This window comes from Xenopus tropicalis, chromosome 8, assembly GCF_000004195.4.
Source record: "Xenopus tropicalis strain Nigerian chromosome 8, UCB_Xtro_10.0, whole genome shotgun sequence".
Lineage (NCBI taxonomy): Eukaryota > Metazoa > Chordata > Amphibia > Anura > Pipidae > Xenopus > Xenopus tropicalis.
Window position 1 is genome coordinate 113,723,148 of NC_030684.2, and position 17,672 is coordinate 113,740,819.

The following is a 17,672-nucleotide window of genomic DNA, read 5'->3' on the forward strand; positions in this document are numbered from 1 at the left end:
ACTTGCTATCCCTCAGCCACAGTCCCTTCCCAGAGGCTATTATCCCCCCACTGCTACTATAGGCACCATCTCTCCCTACTATACCTGCTATCCCACAGCCACAGTCCCTTCCCAGAGGCTATTATCCCCCCACTGGTACTATAGGCACCATCTCTCCCTACTATACCTGCTATCCCACAGCCACAGTCCCTTCCCAGAGGCTATTATCCCCCCACTGCTACTATGGGCACCATCTCTCCCTATATACCTGCTATCCCACAGCCCCAGTCCCTTCCCATAGGCTATTATCCCACTGCTACTATTGGCACCATCTCTCCCTACTATACCTGCTATCCCACAGCCACAGTCCCTTTTTAGAGGCTATTATCCCCCCACTGCTACTATAGGCACCATCTCTCTCTACTATACCTGCTATCCCACAGTCCCTTCCCAGAGGCTATTATCCCCCCACTGCTACTATAGGCACCATCTCTCCCTACTATACCTGCTATCCCACAGCCACAGTCCCTTCTCAGAGGCTATTATCCCCCCACTGCTACTATAGGCACCATCTCTCTACTATACCTGCTATCCCACAGTCCCTTCCCAGAGGCTATTATCCCCCCACTGGTACTATAGGCACCATCTCTCCCTACTATACCTGCTATCCCACAGCCACAGTCCCTTCCCAGAGGCTATTATCCCACTGCTACTATGGGCACCATCTCTCCCTACTATACCTGCTATCCCACAGCCACAGTCCCTTCCCAGAGGCTATTATCCCACTGCTACTATAGGCATCATCTCTCCCTACTATACCTGCTATCCCACAACCCCAGTCCCTTCCCAGAGGCTATTATCCCACTGCTACTATAGGCACCATCTCTCCCTACTATACCTGCTATCCCACAGCCACAGTCCCTTCCCAGAGGCTATTATCCCACTGCTACTATAGGCACCATCTCTCCCTACTATACCTGCTATCCCACAGCCACAGTCCCTTCCCAGAGGCTATTATCCCCCCACTGCTACTATAGGCACCATCTCTCCCTACTATGGGCCTGATTCACTAAAGTGCGATAAAATGTGCGCTATTTTTAGCGTGCGCTATAAATTTTACCGCGTCTTAATTTTGGCGATTTTTCGCACGATTCACTATAAGCATACTTGCGCTTTTTTACGCACGATATTGCATGCGTTATTTAACTCGCGAAGACTATTTCAATGCGGTATTTGCCGGTACATGTGCTAAATTACGCACGCGAATAGTCGCCGCATATGAATGGTAGCATAGAAATAGTGTATAAAAATTCCCCACTGCTACTATAGGCACCATATCTCCCTACTAGTTACTTGACAGCCAAAGCTTTAGACTCTAATGTCTATGACAGGTAAGGAGTTACCTTATATATTATACATCAGGAAGTTGTTATAGGCAATTTTTTGACCAATGTAAAATATGTCTCTCTGGAAAAAGATTAGTAGGCTGCAACAGTGCCGAGTCACTTACTGGTGTGCATCCGCTCTCTAAACTGTTGGCTCTTTTGAGCAAAGCATTCTAATGCTTTGATATTAATGTTCTTTGCTTGTACCACCAGTTGTACAGTGCTACAGACGCCAATGGTGCTTTATAACTAAAGAGAATTATTGATGGGGGCGGTAGTGCCACACAATAGGGGGCACTGTCACATACTTGGCAGTCTTAGAAATCTTTAAAAAAAAGGAAAGAATTTGGAGCAGTGAATTACTTCAATATGATAACGCACATCTGATTAAGGGTGTGAGGGTACATTTACTCAAATAGACGCTGTGACTGAGACGCTCAGGCTACAACTAAGGGAAAGATAGCCTTATGTCTTCTTTTTGTCATATATACAGTGGCTTGCAAAAGTATTCGGCCCCCTTGAACTTTTCCACATTTTGTCACATTACAGCCACAAACATGAATCAATTTTATTGGAATTCCACGTGAAAGACCAATACAAAGTGGTGTACACGTGAGAAGTGGAACGAAAATCATTTGTGATTCCAAACATTTTTTACAAATAAATAACTGCAAAGTGGGGTGTGCGTAATTATTCAGCCCCCTGAGTCAATACTTTGTAGAACCACCTTTTGCTGCAATTACAGCTGCCAGGCTTTTAGGGTATGTCTCTACCAGCTTTGCACATCTACAGACTGAAATCCTTGCCCATTCTTCTTCTGCAAAACAGCTCCAGCTCAGTCAGATTGGATGGACAGCGTTTGTGAACAGCAGTTTTCAGATCTTGCCACAGATTCTCGATTGGATTTAGATCTGGACTTTGACTGGGCCATTCTAACACATGGATATGTTTTGTTTTAAACCATTCCATTGTTGCCCTGGCTTTATGTTTAGGGTCGTTGTACTGCTGGAAGGTGAACCTCCGCCCCAGTCTCAAGTCTTTTGCAGACTCCAAGAGGTTTTCTTCCAAGATTGCCCTGTATTTGGCTCCATCCATCTTCCCATGAACTCTGACCAGCTTTCCTTTCCCTGCTGAAGAGAGGCACCCCCAGAGCATGATGCTGCCACCACCATATTTGACAGTGGGGATGGTGTGTTCAGAGTGATGTGCAGTGTAAGTTTTCCGCCACACATAGCATTTTGCATTTTGGCCAAAAAGTTCCATTTTGGTCTCATCTGACCAGAGCACCTTCTTCCACATATTTGCTGTGTCCCCCACATGGCTTGTGGCAAAATGCAAACGGGACTTCTTATGGTTTTCTGTTAACAATGGCTTTCTTCTTGCCACTCTTCCATAAAGGCCAACTTTGTGCAGTGCACGACTAATAGTTGTCCTATGGACAGATTCCCCCACCTGAGCTGTAGATCTCTGCAGCTCCCCCAGAGTCACCATGGGCCTCTTGGCTGCATTTCTGATCAGCGCTCTCCTTGTTCGGCCTGTGAGTTTAGGTGGACGGCCTTGTCTTGGTAGGTTTACAGTTGTGCCATACTCCTTCCATTTCTGAATGATCGCTTGAACAGTGCTCCGTGGGATGTTCAAGGCTTTGGGAATCTTTTTGTAGCCTAAGCCTGCTTTAAATTTCCCAATAATGTTATCCCTGACCTGTCTGGTGTGTTCTTTGGACTTCATGGTGTTGTTGCTCCCAATATTCTCTTAGACAACCTCTGAGGCCGTCACAGAGCAGCTGTATTTGTACTGACATTAGATTACACATAGGTGCACTCTATTTAGTCATTAGCACTCATCAGGCAATGTATATGGGCAACTGACTGCACTCAGATCAAAGGGGACTGAATAATTACGCACACCCCACTTTGCAGTTATTTATTTGTAAAAAAATGTTTGGAATCATGTATGATTTTCGTTCCACTTCTCACGTGTACACCACTTTGTATTGGTCTTTCACGTGGAATTCCAATAAAATTGATTCATGTTTGTGGCTGTAATGTGACAAAATGTGGAAAAGTTCAAGGGGGCCGAATACTTTTGCAAGCCACTGTATCCAGATAGACTGCATTATCCCAAATTACGGGAAGGCCATCTCCATATTTTGTACCTGATCATGAATAATTACTGAAAGCAAAACAATCCATTGGGTCAAATTAATTTTTTCATTTAATTTTTTTTTTAGAAGTCTTAAGGTATGGAGATCCAAATTACAGAAAAAAACCCTTATCTATATTCTGGATAACAGGTTCCAAATCTGTATAGACTTGTATGGTTGTGCTATGGAGAATCTTTTGGTCACTGCTACTGGCAGAGATGCCTTACTGAGGCAAGAAGAACAGCTTTCTTTATTTACAAAGGCAACTGGTATAATGGGATATCAGTATGCAAATACAGAGCCTCTTTAAGGTGCTATAACGTCTGGTGCTCAGTACATATAGAGAGAGAGACCATTATCTACACTGCAGGAATAGAGTTATACATGGAAGCATATTGCCTCTACATTTGCACACCTGCCCAGACACACTTTCCATACACACTCTGGGAGTAACACAATCATTTAATTACATTAGCAAAAAAGTAATTTGCTCTGTGTGTGGCTTGGATTTTAGATTTTAATCATGTTTCTTTTTTTTGCAATGGGGCAAGCAATTGCAGTTTCATCTGCCCCATTGTAAATCAAGCCCTCTGCAACCAAACATATTATACATTATACTGTTGCCTTTCTAATTATCCTAGGTTCCTATACAATTTATTTCCATTGCATTATTTAGCGTAGGGCCAGGCTATGTGGTCTGATAGTTTGCCCACTCCAGCTTCTGACGAGAGCAGAGGGAGACCGGACAAAGCACTGCTTGAGACTGAGTATTTACCGTAGGAACAAAGAGTTAAAAACACATAAACATGTACGTCTGCAATCACAATGTTTTCTCCACAATGCTGTGTTTTTATTGCTGTCGCAAGGGGGCGATAAACCTACCACAATTGCATCTGATTCACCAAAACGAATGAAACTGCACGTTCGCTTCATCGCAAATCGGACACAGCTACACTGAATATTATCAAAGTCTGCCTGGCATTATTTCCGGTGTTTGCTGGCGTCATTTCCGGCGTTCAGTGTGCGAGTGATATGTGTGCCCTATTCTTTATGTGCAACTGAATTGCAGAAATTGTTACAGTGGACCTCATAGCCAGGCCTAGACAGGGAGACAAAAAAAAAACTAGTATTTCAAGTGCTTGGAGACCCAAACAGCCCCCCACCAGTTCACTAAATAGTGAGTGCCTATGGCACCTTACAGCAGCCCCTCTGGCATTTGCCAGAACCCACAGATTGCCAGTCTGGGCCTCCTTACATCAGAATAGAGAGGGCACAACACAAGTACACTGTAGCCTGAGGCATAGTAGTAAAGGATATTGCTGCCACTGAATAATATGAGCGTTCTTTTGCAATTAACAGAGATGCAGTAACAGACCACACTGAGGATGTGGTTTGTTCGCTTTGTAGGAATTTAGTCTGCCCATTGGGACTCAGCCATGTCTTGGAGCTTCTTTGCATGTGAGTGGATCCTGGTACCATTCTCCAGTGTAGGTTACTCTCTAATTACACTCAGGCAGTGCTAGTATTCCCACAGCACTGATATTTTTCTGCCTGGATGAGTTATCGTCTTGTTCTGCAGGATGGAACACCAGCCGCAAGTTGTTTCTGATTCCCCTCGTCCCCTAGCGTAACAAATTCTCCCTCCTCGCCCAATAATATTGGCAGTTACATCCATACAAAAGAAACTACTTAAATTCCAACATAAAATATTTGTTTTACTGTGAATGTTAGCTTTTCGGAACAGAGGGCAGGGCTGGAAATTATTTTAGTTGTACTAGGGGCCAGACATTTATCCAACTCTTTATACTTAACATAGGATTTTAGGCAATTAAAATGATTAAAAAAAAAAAAAAGCTTTAAAAAAAAGTTATTATTTTAAAGGTGATGGGTTTACTGTGCTGCAAAGGGAACCAGAGTGGCTATAGATGCTGCAAGTTAGGTCCTGGCTATAGATGTCGCACGTCAGTGCCTGGCTATAGATGTCGCACGTCAGTGCCTGGCTATAGATGCCGCAGGTCATTGCCTGGCTATAGATGCCGCTGGTCAGGGCCTGGCTATAGATGTCGCACGTCAGTGCCTGGCTATAGATGCCGCAGGTCAGTGCTTGGCTATAGATGCCGCTGGTCAGGGCCTGGCTATAGATGTCGCACGTCAGTGCCTGGCTATAGATGCCGCAGGTCATTGCCTGGCTATAGATGCCGCTGGTCAGGGCCTGGCTATAGATGCCGCAGGTCAGTGCTTGGCTATAGATGCCTCAGGTCAGTGCCTGGCTATAGATGCCGCAGGTCAGGGCCTGGCTATAGATGCCGCAGGTCAGTGCTTGGCTATAGATGCCTCAGGTCAGTGCCTGGCTATAGATGCCTCAGGTCAGTGCCTGGCTATAGATGCCTCAGGTCAGTGCCTGGCTATAGATGCCGCAGGTCAGTGCCTGGCTATAGATGCCGCAGGTCAGTGCCTGGCTATAGATGCTGCAGGTGAGGGCCTGGCTGTTCACAGAATCTGGGCTCTATTGCCCTGTGCTGGTCTGTCATCTCTCCCCTCTGTGGACCCCACTTAATGACAGGTGTGGGGAGCAATCAGACATGTGCTTGCTCTCTTTGAAAGAAATCCTAAAGAGCGTGGGCTGCAGCTGGTACTTGGAGCCAGCCCAGCCAGCAGGTCATGCTTCAGAGCTTCAGAGAGGAGGGGTAAGGTACTGTCTGCTCACTCATCTGGATTTGAGAGTCTCCATTCTCCAGTTCAGGTGTCAAGATGGAAAGTGACCACTGGAGGCCCCTGTTATTTTATATTCCACTTAGGACATGCATGGGAATCTGGTTGGCTGCTTGTATTACCCTTAGGACAGGAACCTCTCAGGGCTGAGCTGCAAGTGACGTAGATACATTTTAGAGAGCAAATGAATGACACCCTGAGTTCTCATCTGTGCATGAGTTTTACCAACACATAATTCCACACTGTAGAAACAAACAAATAAAGTACAAGTTGCACTATTATATGTCATGGCTTTTCAGACCTGAGGGGTTCATGTCCTCCCTAATTGTTTTTGTTTTGTTTTTGAGAAACTTCTATATCTTTCTTTCATATCTGAAACCATGAAGCCTACTTGCTGCACAATATTAGACCTTTCTTCGCTTATTTCTTGTCAGTGTGGAAATTAGTCTGAAGATTTATTACAACAAAGAAGGAATTAGATAGCATTCACACGAATACCAAGAAAAGCGCCTGTACAGGCAGAAAAAAGATCATTATAACTTTCTGAAGGAAAAAAAAAAGACAGTAAATCACATTATTACAGCTCTACAGTCTTAATACGATACAAGGATTTTTGCAGCAATTAAATCTTCTAGTCTATAGAAAGTTATAGCAGGGTGCAGAAAAGAATTGTATCTGCACCAGGGCTGTCCAGCTGGAGGCCTGGGGATGGAGCCGCTCCAAGGATCATTTATGGCTCCCAGGCAGTAAGAATTCATCATTGACTTTGGGAAGGGACTCCAACTCAATCGAGGCCGCAATGAGGAAGTAGGGGGTGTGTGGTGGATGTGAGGTGGGGGTGGTGATTGGCTGTGATTTGGGGGGCCCTGAGGTTGCAGCCCTGGTGGGCCCTGGACACCCAGTCCACAACTGTTTGTGATGTAGGAGCTCAACCTACTTATTTTGCCATTACCACCTCAGTGTTTCAAAGGGTCTCCACTCATGTAATTGAGTCTTGAAATGTTGAGGTGGTAATGGCTGAATAAATGGGTTCCCAATTTAGGTTTTGGAGAATAACAAAAGTACATAAAATAGAAGGCTTTGTTCAATTTTAGACAGTTCTGATTTATCTGTGCTATTTCTCCTGTCATTCGTACTATAAGACAACATGTTATTAGACGAAGGGTCGGGCTGCAATTAATTGTTTTGTTGGATATTGTATTGCATTTGTATTATGAAAGTCCTCTTAAAATGAAAAAGTTTAGCTGACTGCTTTTTTACAATACTGCACCCCCTTGCTGAATTCCTTTTTTCAGTCTCCATGCTGCCCAACTACCATATCCTGTGTGGGCAGCAAGGGTTGCTTAGTAACTTCAAGACTCAAACATTTATTCTATTCAATGGGAGATTCTTCTAGCACAGAGACTTGGCAGTTGGAGGGGGCTGTTGGGAGGGGTCTTGTAAGAGCACCCCTAACCTTCCAGAGACATAGAGAGGGAGAAAGAGGTCTGTATGGGACCAAAATAAGGGATATTTGTGTTGCTGCAGTCCTACAGCTATTTACCTCCACTCCCACGAAAGTGGTAGATGACAGGTTCACATATTAGGGGTGGCATTTAGACTTGAATAGAGGAGTGGTACAAAATGACTACTCTGGTGCACATAGAACTAGCAGAATTTGTTTTGTACAGCTGAATAAAGAGCAGTTTGGGCTTTAGATATGCTTAAGCAGGGGGAGAAACATGGGCTGCCAAAAGGTAAATACAGGAGATGGGCAAAGAGGAATACGTCTGGTGGGAATATCTACGTTTGACAATAACAAATAACAAGCCACATAAAAAAAGCAAATCTGACACATATAGCCATTCACACATACACCACATGCTTCAGGGCAAACAATTTGCATCTGAACGACTCCCATTTGCATATAATGCATCTGATCTGCATATATCAAATCTCATTTGCATTTGAAATGCCTGCTGGTGGCCCACCAGTCGCTGATGCTAGGATTTCAGGACCAAGGTCAGAGGGGCAGTGGCAAAGGCCAGTGTGCTGGAGAACAGATACACCCTTATTCCACCAACAGAGCCTCAGTGGGAGATAACAGTCAGTAAGGCATTGGCTTTATACCACCGCCCCCTCCCAAAGGAAAAGGTGTACTCTAGAGTATTTTCATCATTGTCGAGTTATTATTAACATTTCTCCATTTCTAGTTTAAAAGAATTAATAAACTCTAGACAATTAACTCTGAAGATTTGCCTTTGCAAACCCATTCCCAATGTTAGAGATGACTTCTATCTTAGGCCCTTGTCTAGATTAACTTACTTGTCCGGACAACTGACCTACGTCAATGGAAGCAGGGTATGAATCATTAGGGTTCTGTAACACAGAGTCATTCATTGCAAAGTATTCATTCATATCCAGTATCCTGGATGTCGATGAGGATGCTTTACATACAGAATATATATGTTGGCTTCAGCTTCTTAAGTAAACTATACTAGTCCAGTTACCCATAGCAACAATTTGGATCCTTTGCATTCATTTTCTAATTTAAATAAACTGATCAAGGCTGATTGGTTGCCATAGGTAAATGCACATGAGCAGTTTAGTTTTATGATAGTAAATCAGCCACTCTTTGACTTATTTAAATTGAGGTCTCTATCTGTTGTTTTTATTAGGGCAAACATTTCTCTGAGAGGCTAGGCCTATATAATTTTACTTAGGTCACTGTTTACCCTCATTTTGCAACAAAAGATTCCTGGTAAAAGTCCCAGTATTGATCAATCATAATGCTCTTTAAATAATCCTTAAATGTGTACTTTAATGTGTTTAACATGTTCAGTAGCAAACAAGTCAGTCAGTTTAGGAAGATGGGAAGTTTTAAAGCTTCACTTTATATTACATTACATTAACATTTATTTATAAAGTGCCAACATATTCCGCAGCGCTGTACAATAAGTGGGTTACATACATGGACATACAGAGTAACATATAAAGCAATCAGTAACTGATACAAGAGGTGAAGAGGGCCCTGCCCAAAAGAGCTTACAATCTACAAGGAGAAAGGGTTGAGACACAAGGTGTGGGAATGGGCATGACCAGAGTTGTGAGAGGTGTGGCACAAGGTGTTGCTAAATTAGATTAGGGTAAACTTCTCTAAATAAATGTGTTTTTAGAGATCTCTTGAAGGCAGAGAGATTGGGAGAAAGTCTGATAGTTTGTGGGAGCGAATTCCAGAGAAGGGGGGCAGCCCTTGCAAAGTCTTGAATACGAGCATGTGAGGAGGGAATGAGAGAGGAGTTGAGGAGCAGGTCAGTAGAGGAGCGTAACAAGCGGGTTGGTTGGTACCTAGAGATGGGGCAGAGTTATGAACTGCTTTGAATGTAATGGTCATTAGTTTGAATTTTATCCTGGATGGTAGGGGAAGCCAGTGCAGGGATTGGCAGAGTGGCACGGCAGAGGAGGAGCGGTTGGAGAGGTGTATGAGCCTGGCAGCAGTATTCATTATGGACTGGAGAGGGGACAGTCTTTGGAGGGGAAGGCCAATTAATAGCGGGTTACAGTAGTCCAGGCGAGATATTATAAGAGAGTGAATAAGAATTTTTGCAGCATCTTGGGTGATAAATGATCGGATTTTGGAGATATTTCTTAGGTGAAAGTGACATGATTTGATAAGTGAATGGATATGAGGAGTGAAGGACAGGGCAGAATCAAGGATAACCCCAAGGCACCGGGCCTGGGAAGATGGGGTGATGGTAGAATTGTTAACTGTTATAGATACCTCGGGAACACTGTGGGCGTTTTTTACAGAGCCCCTAGGACTTTAAGCTGTGACAGTGACCAGGGCCCACAAATAGCGGGGTGAAAGTAGTTTCGGAGAGGAGGTGTGTGTAGTACACAGGTAGATTATAGATGCAGAATTTGGCCAAAAAGTGTCTAGATAATGGTCGGACAGGTTTAAGAATCTTGTCGGGGCGACAAACCTCACCTCAAGGCGACCTCACCAAATAAGCTGATCTTTCAATGTATGGCCAGCTTTAGACTCATGTCCCTTCTTGTACAGACATGGGTTAGGTTGCGATCTCATTGATTACTGGAACATTGCCCATCCCTGGAATTAGTGAATGGAAGGTCCCTTAGGACTGGAAGTTTAATAAAGTCAGTACTGTTATTCTGGCCCACTCTAATGCCCATGATTAACCAGAATGTATCCTTAAAGGAGAATGCAAGTCAAAATTTATAAAGCATACTGCCCAATAGTCCTCCTATTGTTTAGTAAGAACGCCACACTTTTGGCTCGCCTAATCAAATATTTACTCAGTCACACTTACTTCACATTTTCTAGGACAGGCAGCCATTTCTAAAAAGCTATTCTCCCTTCCTTTTCCTCCTTGCTTCATACTGCACATGTGTTCCATTCCCTCCCCCCCCCCCCTCCCGGCATATCCGCTTCTGATTGGCTGGTGGGCATGTGTAGCTCAGAACAGGAGACAGGATCAAGTTACACACATGCTCAGAGAATAGGAAGGCTGCCGCTGGCACCTACAGGAAGGGGAGAGATATTTCAGTGATGTCACTGTAGGCTTCACACTGCTGTAGGCTGCCAGCACCATATCTCAGAGAAGCAAGCAGGGATCTGGGAATTTAGATATGCAGTAAGTACTTAAAAAGAATGCCTTTAGACTTACTTTTAATTTATATTAACCTTTCATTGTCCAGTGGAGAAAAAAGTTTTTGTAGGAACCTTTGCAATTAAAGACGCTCACCATGTGAGTGAACATGGAAGTCTTTGGGTGCACTGGAAGTGAGCATATACACTGCAATATGCTCTTCAGTAACTAGATTGCAGAATTACAGAGAAAAGATATACCAATGTCAACAATTGGTTGATATACATTTTTGTTTAGTGAATTGATACTATACACATACAGTATATTAAAGTGCCAGTGTTGGTTTTACTTGGAAACTAGAGATATCCATGATGAGTTTCACTGGTAAAAGTAAGTGCTTTTAGTGTATCGTTTGAGTTTGTCTTTATCATTAATGTTGGAGTTGTAGTTATGCAGCAGTGGAAAAGCATTTCTGATTGCATGTGATTTAGAGCAGGCGAGAAGTTCATGACTTTTAGAGACAGACAAAATAACCTTTCTCCTTGGACGGGAGTCATTCAGATACTCATGTGGGTGTTACAGTAACTTACAAATGTGACTAATTTCAACTGCCCTTTGGACATTTCCACATACATCTGTCAAGGTTATAAATATCTAGAAATAATGTTCTGATATGGGAAGTTGCATGAGCTGTTTTTCATCAGCCAAGAAAGAATGTTTCCATCTATGTGCTGGGCATATGGATTCGTGGAAGTGAGAGGTTTGTTTATATGGGACATGGCCATTTGAGTTGTCCCACTAAATATGTCTGATTGCTTGCTTTGGGCACCTAGAACTGTGGAATGCAGCACCTGTAGTAGTGAATTGCGTTCAGACATGTTCCTTCTTCCTCAGTATTGTTGCGCCATTGCGTTCACCCTGTCTCTCCTGCTGTATTGTCCACAAATGCGTCTGTTGGTGGTATGGAACCCTGGCGCTACAGTCACCCTGAATTCCAGGATTCCCACAGAACCTTGCTTCAGTAGGCACAGCAGACAAAGGAAATACACACAAGCAATTGCATTTGTTTATGATTCATCAAATGCAACTCTCCATGTGGTCACAATTATGGGCAGAAAACAAGACAATTTGCCTTTGAAACTGTATTTCATATTGTCCTGTCGCACACTACACTTATAGATGACCCTATATATCTCATATCTACATTGTTTTATTTGTCTATAGAAAAAGAAGTGGAATTGGAAAATATGTTACTTTATTATTATTTAATTGTTGGTCAAGGCTAACATTGTCAGTAAATACATTTAGCCAAGTCTTGGATCCCAGGTACAAAATTGAGAAATTTCTGCTTACCTAACCCTTAATCTGAAGTTTTGTTAGGAAAAGAACTTTGAATGGATTTATTCAGATCTGAATATCTCAAACCACATAAGTTAATTACTTCTCTTTAATCAGAACTTGGCACTGTGGAGCTTGGGTGTCATATTAAATTTAGAATAATGTGGAATGAGCTGCCCATCTTGCTAATCCCATGGCCCAGTGCTCAAAAAAATGCTTCTTTCTGCATCTGCTGCCCTTGGCTTTGTGTTATTGAATTATTGAGCCATAAGGTGTGCAGAAGGATTTTTCTGGAGAGATTCAGTTAGTGGACCCTTTGACAGCAAAAGGGCAGTCTCCTGGGATATTCTATAAATGGACCATAGTGTCTACGAAGAGGTAAACCCATGGATTTTCATTGACCAGACCCAGATGGCTCCAGTGGGTCTAATTGAATTCAATTCAGTTACAAGAATACTGTGGTAGCAGAGCACATGACCAAGAAGTATTCAATTACTGGGCTGCTGGGATGCAGAGAACTTGAATTGTGGTTGCTAAAAATGTCCTGTTAATGCAGAATGCTTAACCCAAGGGCATTTATTCAGTGTGTGAGGTTCATGCTTCCTGCCATCGAGACTGCAGATTGGTTGACCATGGGGAATGTAAGACTTACAGCTGTACATGCTGGATCACAGTGTTTATAGATGGCGTCATTAGACAGTTAAAGATGGTGCCACAGTTCTCAGCTTCCTCATTTAAAAAGCTGTCTTTAGTAGCAATGGTTGGATTTTACAGCACTCTACTAGAGTGCTGTCCAATCACTACATCATGGGCTGCTCTTTAGCAATAAGCAGATCATGGTACATGATATTTATGCTCATATATATTTCAGTTATGGGGAAGCGATGGCCTTGGTGACCCATACCTGTGCTTTTTTGGTATGAGCTGTGTGGTGGCAGTAAAGGGCCTTACCTTGGTGTATTTGGTTATTAAACAATAGCAGATGCAGAACAGCTGCCTCATAAATGTGTTTAGTAAAGCATAAGTAGCTATAAAGACTCTTATATGTCACTGGATGTGAAATTTTAATAGCTTCAGCAGGCCTAGCTAATAAATAATTTATAGCTCTCAGGGCCTACATAGGTCTGTGCCATATTTCACTCTTATTCATTTTGTGGGCAATTGTGATCTTAGATAGAATTACCAGATAGGTATCTACAGATCTCTAACACATTATACTTGCAACAGACTGACTAGCTGAATACTTAAAGGAGAAGGAAAGGTAAAAACTAAGTAAGAAAACTTATCAGAAAGGTCTATGTAAATACAGCCATAAGCACTTACTTTAATGCTGCACTCTGAGTCCTCTGTCAAAAGATTTGTTGTCTCTTTGTTTTCCTGTGCCAGAGACATGCAGCTCTCTCATCTCTCCCCCCTCCTGCTCCCCCCTCCCTCAAGAATGCTAAGAACTCACTCCCCCCCTTAGGAATGTGGAATGTGTCTGAGCCAATCAACAGGAAGCTTTCTCATAGTCTTACACACTGAGCATGTACACCGGTCTTGGTCTTGGTGCAGGAGCGAGGCATTATGGGAACTTTCTTTACAGAGCTCAGCATTTCTAATTTCCTGTGAGGCTTCTGATCATCTGAACAGGAGAAATATGAGGAGACTTAAGGGCACTTTTGAGAGAACTGAAGGTATGCCTGCAGCTTGAGATTAACTCTTTATTAGCCTTTCCTTCTCCTAATCAATCAGACTGGGGATAGCACTGGAAAAAATGCATTTAGGCAGTAACCAACAGCAACCAATCACTGATTAGCGTTGTTCAGGCAGATGCAGAAAGAATAATCAAAGCAAAAAAACTTTGGGGAATGTGTCTGTTGATGGAAGCAATATGGCAGCAACATGCTGCATTTCCCTCCAGAGAAGAATGTAAAGCCTGACTTTTGGTTATGATTCTTAATGCAGGTGCTAATCAGCTCCAAAGCAGTAACCCATAGCAACAGCTTAGCAATTTGCCTTTGCCCCTGTAGTACTAGGTAGACACTGAATGCCAGTTGCTGATTGGTTGCTATGGGTTTCTGCACTAGGGCAGTTTAGCACCTCTTGTAGGCAGTGAACATGACATACAGTTGTGTGCGGGATATGAAGCAATCTGACACGTAGTCACAGGCGGTACGAGCAGAGGTAAATGAGATGTGGAACAGAATAGTTAATTACACCCTTGAACAGCAGCCTATCCTTCAGCAGAGCAGATTGTCTTCCAAATCAGCATATCTCAGATGTACAAATCGCTACTGATAAGCGTAAATGCCATTGAGCTGCTGTGAAATTCCCCTAGAGTGTGTCCAGTCCACCAGAGAGAGACATTTACATCTCAGGCTGCCGAATGTACAGAAAGCGCCAATCTCCTCCCTCCCTCCAAGAGAGACAAGCAATATACTGTGGCTCACTTTACCTTTCCTCCTATCGAGGGCCACATCACTTTGTTACTTTAATGGTGGCAGCAAATTATGCATTTCTTTAAACTGGGATAGGTTAAATACACTGCATCCTCCAGCACACAGTGTTTCTCTTCTCTGAACTTTTCCAATGAAGCCTACTGTCCTGATCTGCTAACCCCTCCTTGGGTATGTCAATGGCCTATTTTCTTGTTTTATATAAAGCCAACATATGGTTGCTCCTTTTTTCTTATATTTCCCCATTTCTTTTACATTTTTCTGTGGACAAAGCCAACTGGCACAGCACCTTCTGCTTATTCATACTTGGGACCCCTCCCAGCAGCCGATCAGCAGGCCAATGGAAAGGGAGCAAGATAGCAACTCCCAATAGGTATCAGAATAGCACTCAATAGTAAGAAATCCAAGTCCGGCTTGGGACTCCTCCAGTTACATGGGAGTAGGAGAAACAATAGCTTATCTGAAAGCAGTTTAATGTGTAGCACTGGCTCCTTCTGAAAGCTCAGACTCAGGCACAATGCACTGAGATGGCACCTACACACCAATATTACAACCCACATACCCTGTGACATATTGAAGAATTATCCTTCAAGACTTCTTTTTAATAACCCATAAGTATGCCAACAGTACACCACAGATAGATCCATTATATTTATTTTAACAGGCCCCAGCCCTTGTGGGGCCTGCTAACCCAGACCCAATCTGAAGCACTGGCGCTCCCCTGCTGACTTCCTTCCACAGGCAAAGTTAAGCATAAGAAGCACATGTTCAGGGGTGGGGTTTAGCCAGTGATTGGCAGGGGCCTCTTGGGGGTGTGGGGGCACATGGGACACAGCCCAGTCCAATGCTGGGCCTAGTGAATCCAACATGAAGTTCAACACTTGAAACTAGAGGGTGTTTAAGAGAAAAAGCCACCCCCCCTCACTAGTCTGTAGGACTCTCATCAGTGTCAGTCTACAGCTTCTTAAAATCCATATCTGAACTAGCAGAGGGAAACAACATCTAGTTTTTAGAAGAATTTTATAAAAATTGCTGATGAGAATATACTACTAATTTTATATAGCATAATAGGTAGGACTGTAAATATATAGTAACATGCTGGAGTCTGGTGCTTTCAGTTTAACTGATAGTCCCTTTTAGCCACAGGAAGCTTGCCTACTAGTAGAAGTTCAGCTGGACTTCAGCTAGAAGTAGCTGATTATATGAATTACCAGTCCACCGAGAAGCCCCCAATAATGAGCTGCTCAAAGGCTGCTGCTTAGAGAAGGGAGAGGTTTGTTTGTTTGTTGAAAGGTAGATAGGGAGCTCTGAACAAATTAATAAAGGAAAGGGGTTGAGTTCAGTGACCATAGCTCAATTTTTTAGATTGGTGCTTTATAATGGCAAAAAACAGGGAAATATGGATGTTTTTCAATTAAAACAACAGTAGGTAGAATGTAATTTCAGCATAAACCCTATTTAATGTGCTCATTTTTTAGCAAAGGTGTTTTTGGGTGTATACTATACCCTTAATGTCACAGGGGTGATAGTTCATAATAGTCCCTTATGCTTAAGCATTGTCAAAATAAGTTAAAAAGTAAAAGGTTTCTTGTTAAAGGGATACTGACCATGATTTGTATGGTATACTTTTAATTTCTAAGTTACATAGCAAATAATTCACTCTACCATTTAAAATGTTATTCTTGAACCCACAAATTTATTTTTTTAGTTGTAATATTGAAGTGTAGGAGCCATCTCAGTGCTACACATTAGAACTGCTTTCAGGTAACCCATTGTTTTTCCTACTCCCATGTAACTGGAGGAGTCCCAAGCCAGACTTGGATTTCTTACTATTGAGTGCTATTCTGATACCTACTGGGAGCTGCTATTTTGCTCCCTTCCCATTGGTTTGCTGATCGGCTGCTGGGAAATCAAATAATATGGCTAGCCCCGTGTGAAATTAAATATAAAAAAAATCTGTTTGCATTTTTGAAAGACAGATTACAATGCAGGATTCTGCTGGAGAAGCTCTATTAACTGATATGTTTTGAAAAAACATGTTTTCCCATGACCGTATTCCTTAAGCTATAGAATGTAGTCAGTGCCTACAATACATATACAGGATATTAATGTAAGGATTACAGTGCTGTCATTAGATTTAACTGATATGATTTGATAGGTAAGATGGCTTAAATTCTGGGCTGCCTATTGAAGGCAATAGCTTTTTCTTATAGTAAGGGAAGGAACATTATTTGTGGCAGAAATTCACGTTTGCGATAGATAATTTACATGGTTTCAGAATGGCCCAGTTTGGGGTCTGCCATGTACAGAGTAATGATTGATAGCACTTCCCTCACACTGTTCAGTGCCATGGCCTGCAAGCAGGGTACTTTGCGTTATTAGCGCCGTTGCCTGTGAATGTATTTGCCACTTGTATATTCACAATGGTGACAAACAAAGATGGCCCAAAGACAGGGATAAGGGCAAGGCACCATTTTAAGATCTCACCAGAAGGGCCCTTGCTTCCATTTGTATGTATGTGTATTTATAAGTTATTGTTGGTGTTTCTCCCTACTGTAATTACATAAAAATGTATGGTGCTTAATAAATGCTTGGACCTTTTATATGTGCAACTCTGCCAGCGAATACAGACATGAAGGAAAGAAAGAATACAAAGAAAACAGCGAGATCAGGGCTGTCCCGGTGCTGAACTCAAGCTTTCTGCTTTATCTCAATAGCTGACTGCACTGGTCTCTATCACACTACTGGGGGATAATGCACTGTCTGCCGGATGTAGGGACGCTCAGGAGTCAGATAGACGGGAATAGGGATCACTGTCCATGGTAGCAGGCAACTGTGTGTAGCAAGGCCTTTTATGCCTCTGTGGTTAGGTACTCAGCATCAGACATGGAAACACTCTATCCCTGTGTTTTTATATATAGTGTATTGTACAGGAGATTGCTAACTGATTAGTATGCATGTTTCTAGGCAAGTTTGGTACCTAATGCATCCCTAAATGTATTTCTACCTAGCATGGTGTGGGAATTCAGTCTAATTGCCAAATCTGTCACCGATGGTGAACTCTAACTTTCACCCATTAATAAATGCA

At 42.7% G+C, this 17,672-nt stretch overlaps 1 protein-coding gene across 5 annotated transcripts in view; it reads left to right on the forward strand.

Annotated features, from left to right (window-relative positions):
* npas3 (neuronal PAS domain protein 3) overlaps positions 1 to 17,672 on the forward strand; it is a 284,441-nt gene that overhangs the window by 174,281 nt on the left and 92,488 nt on the right.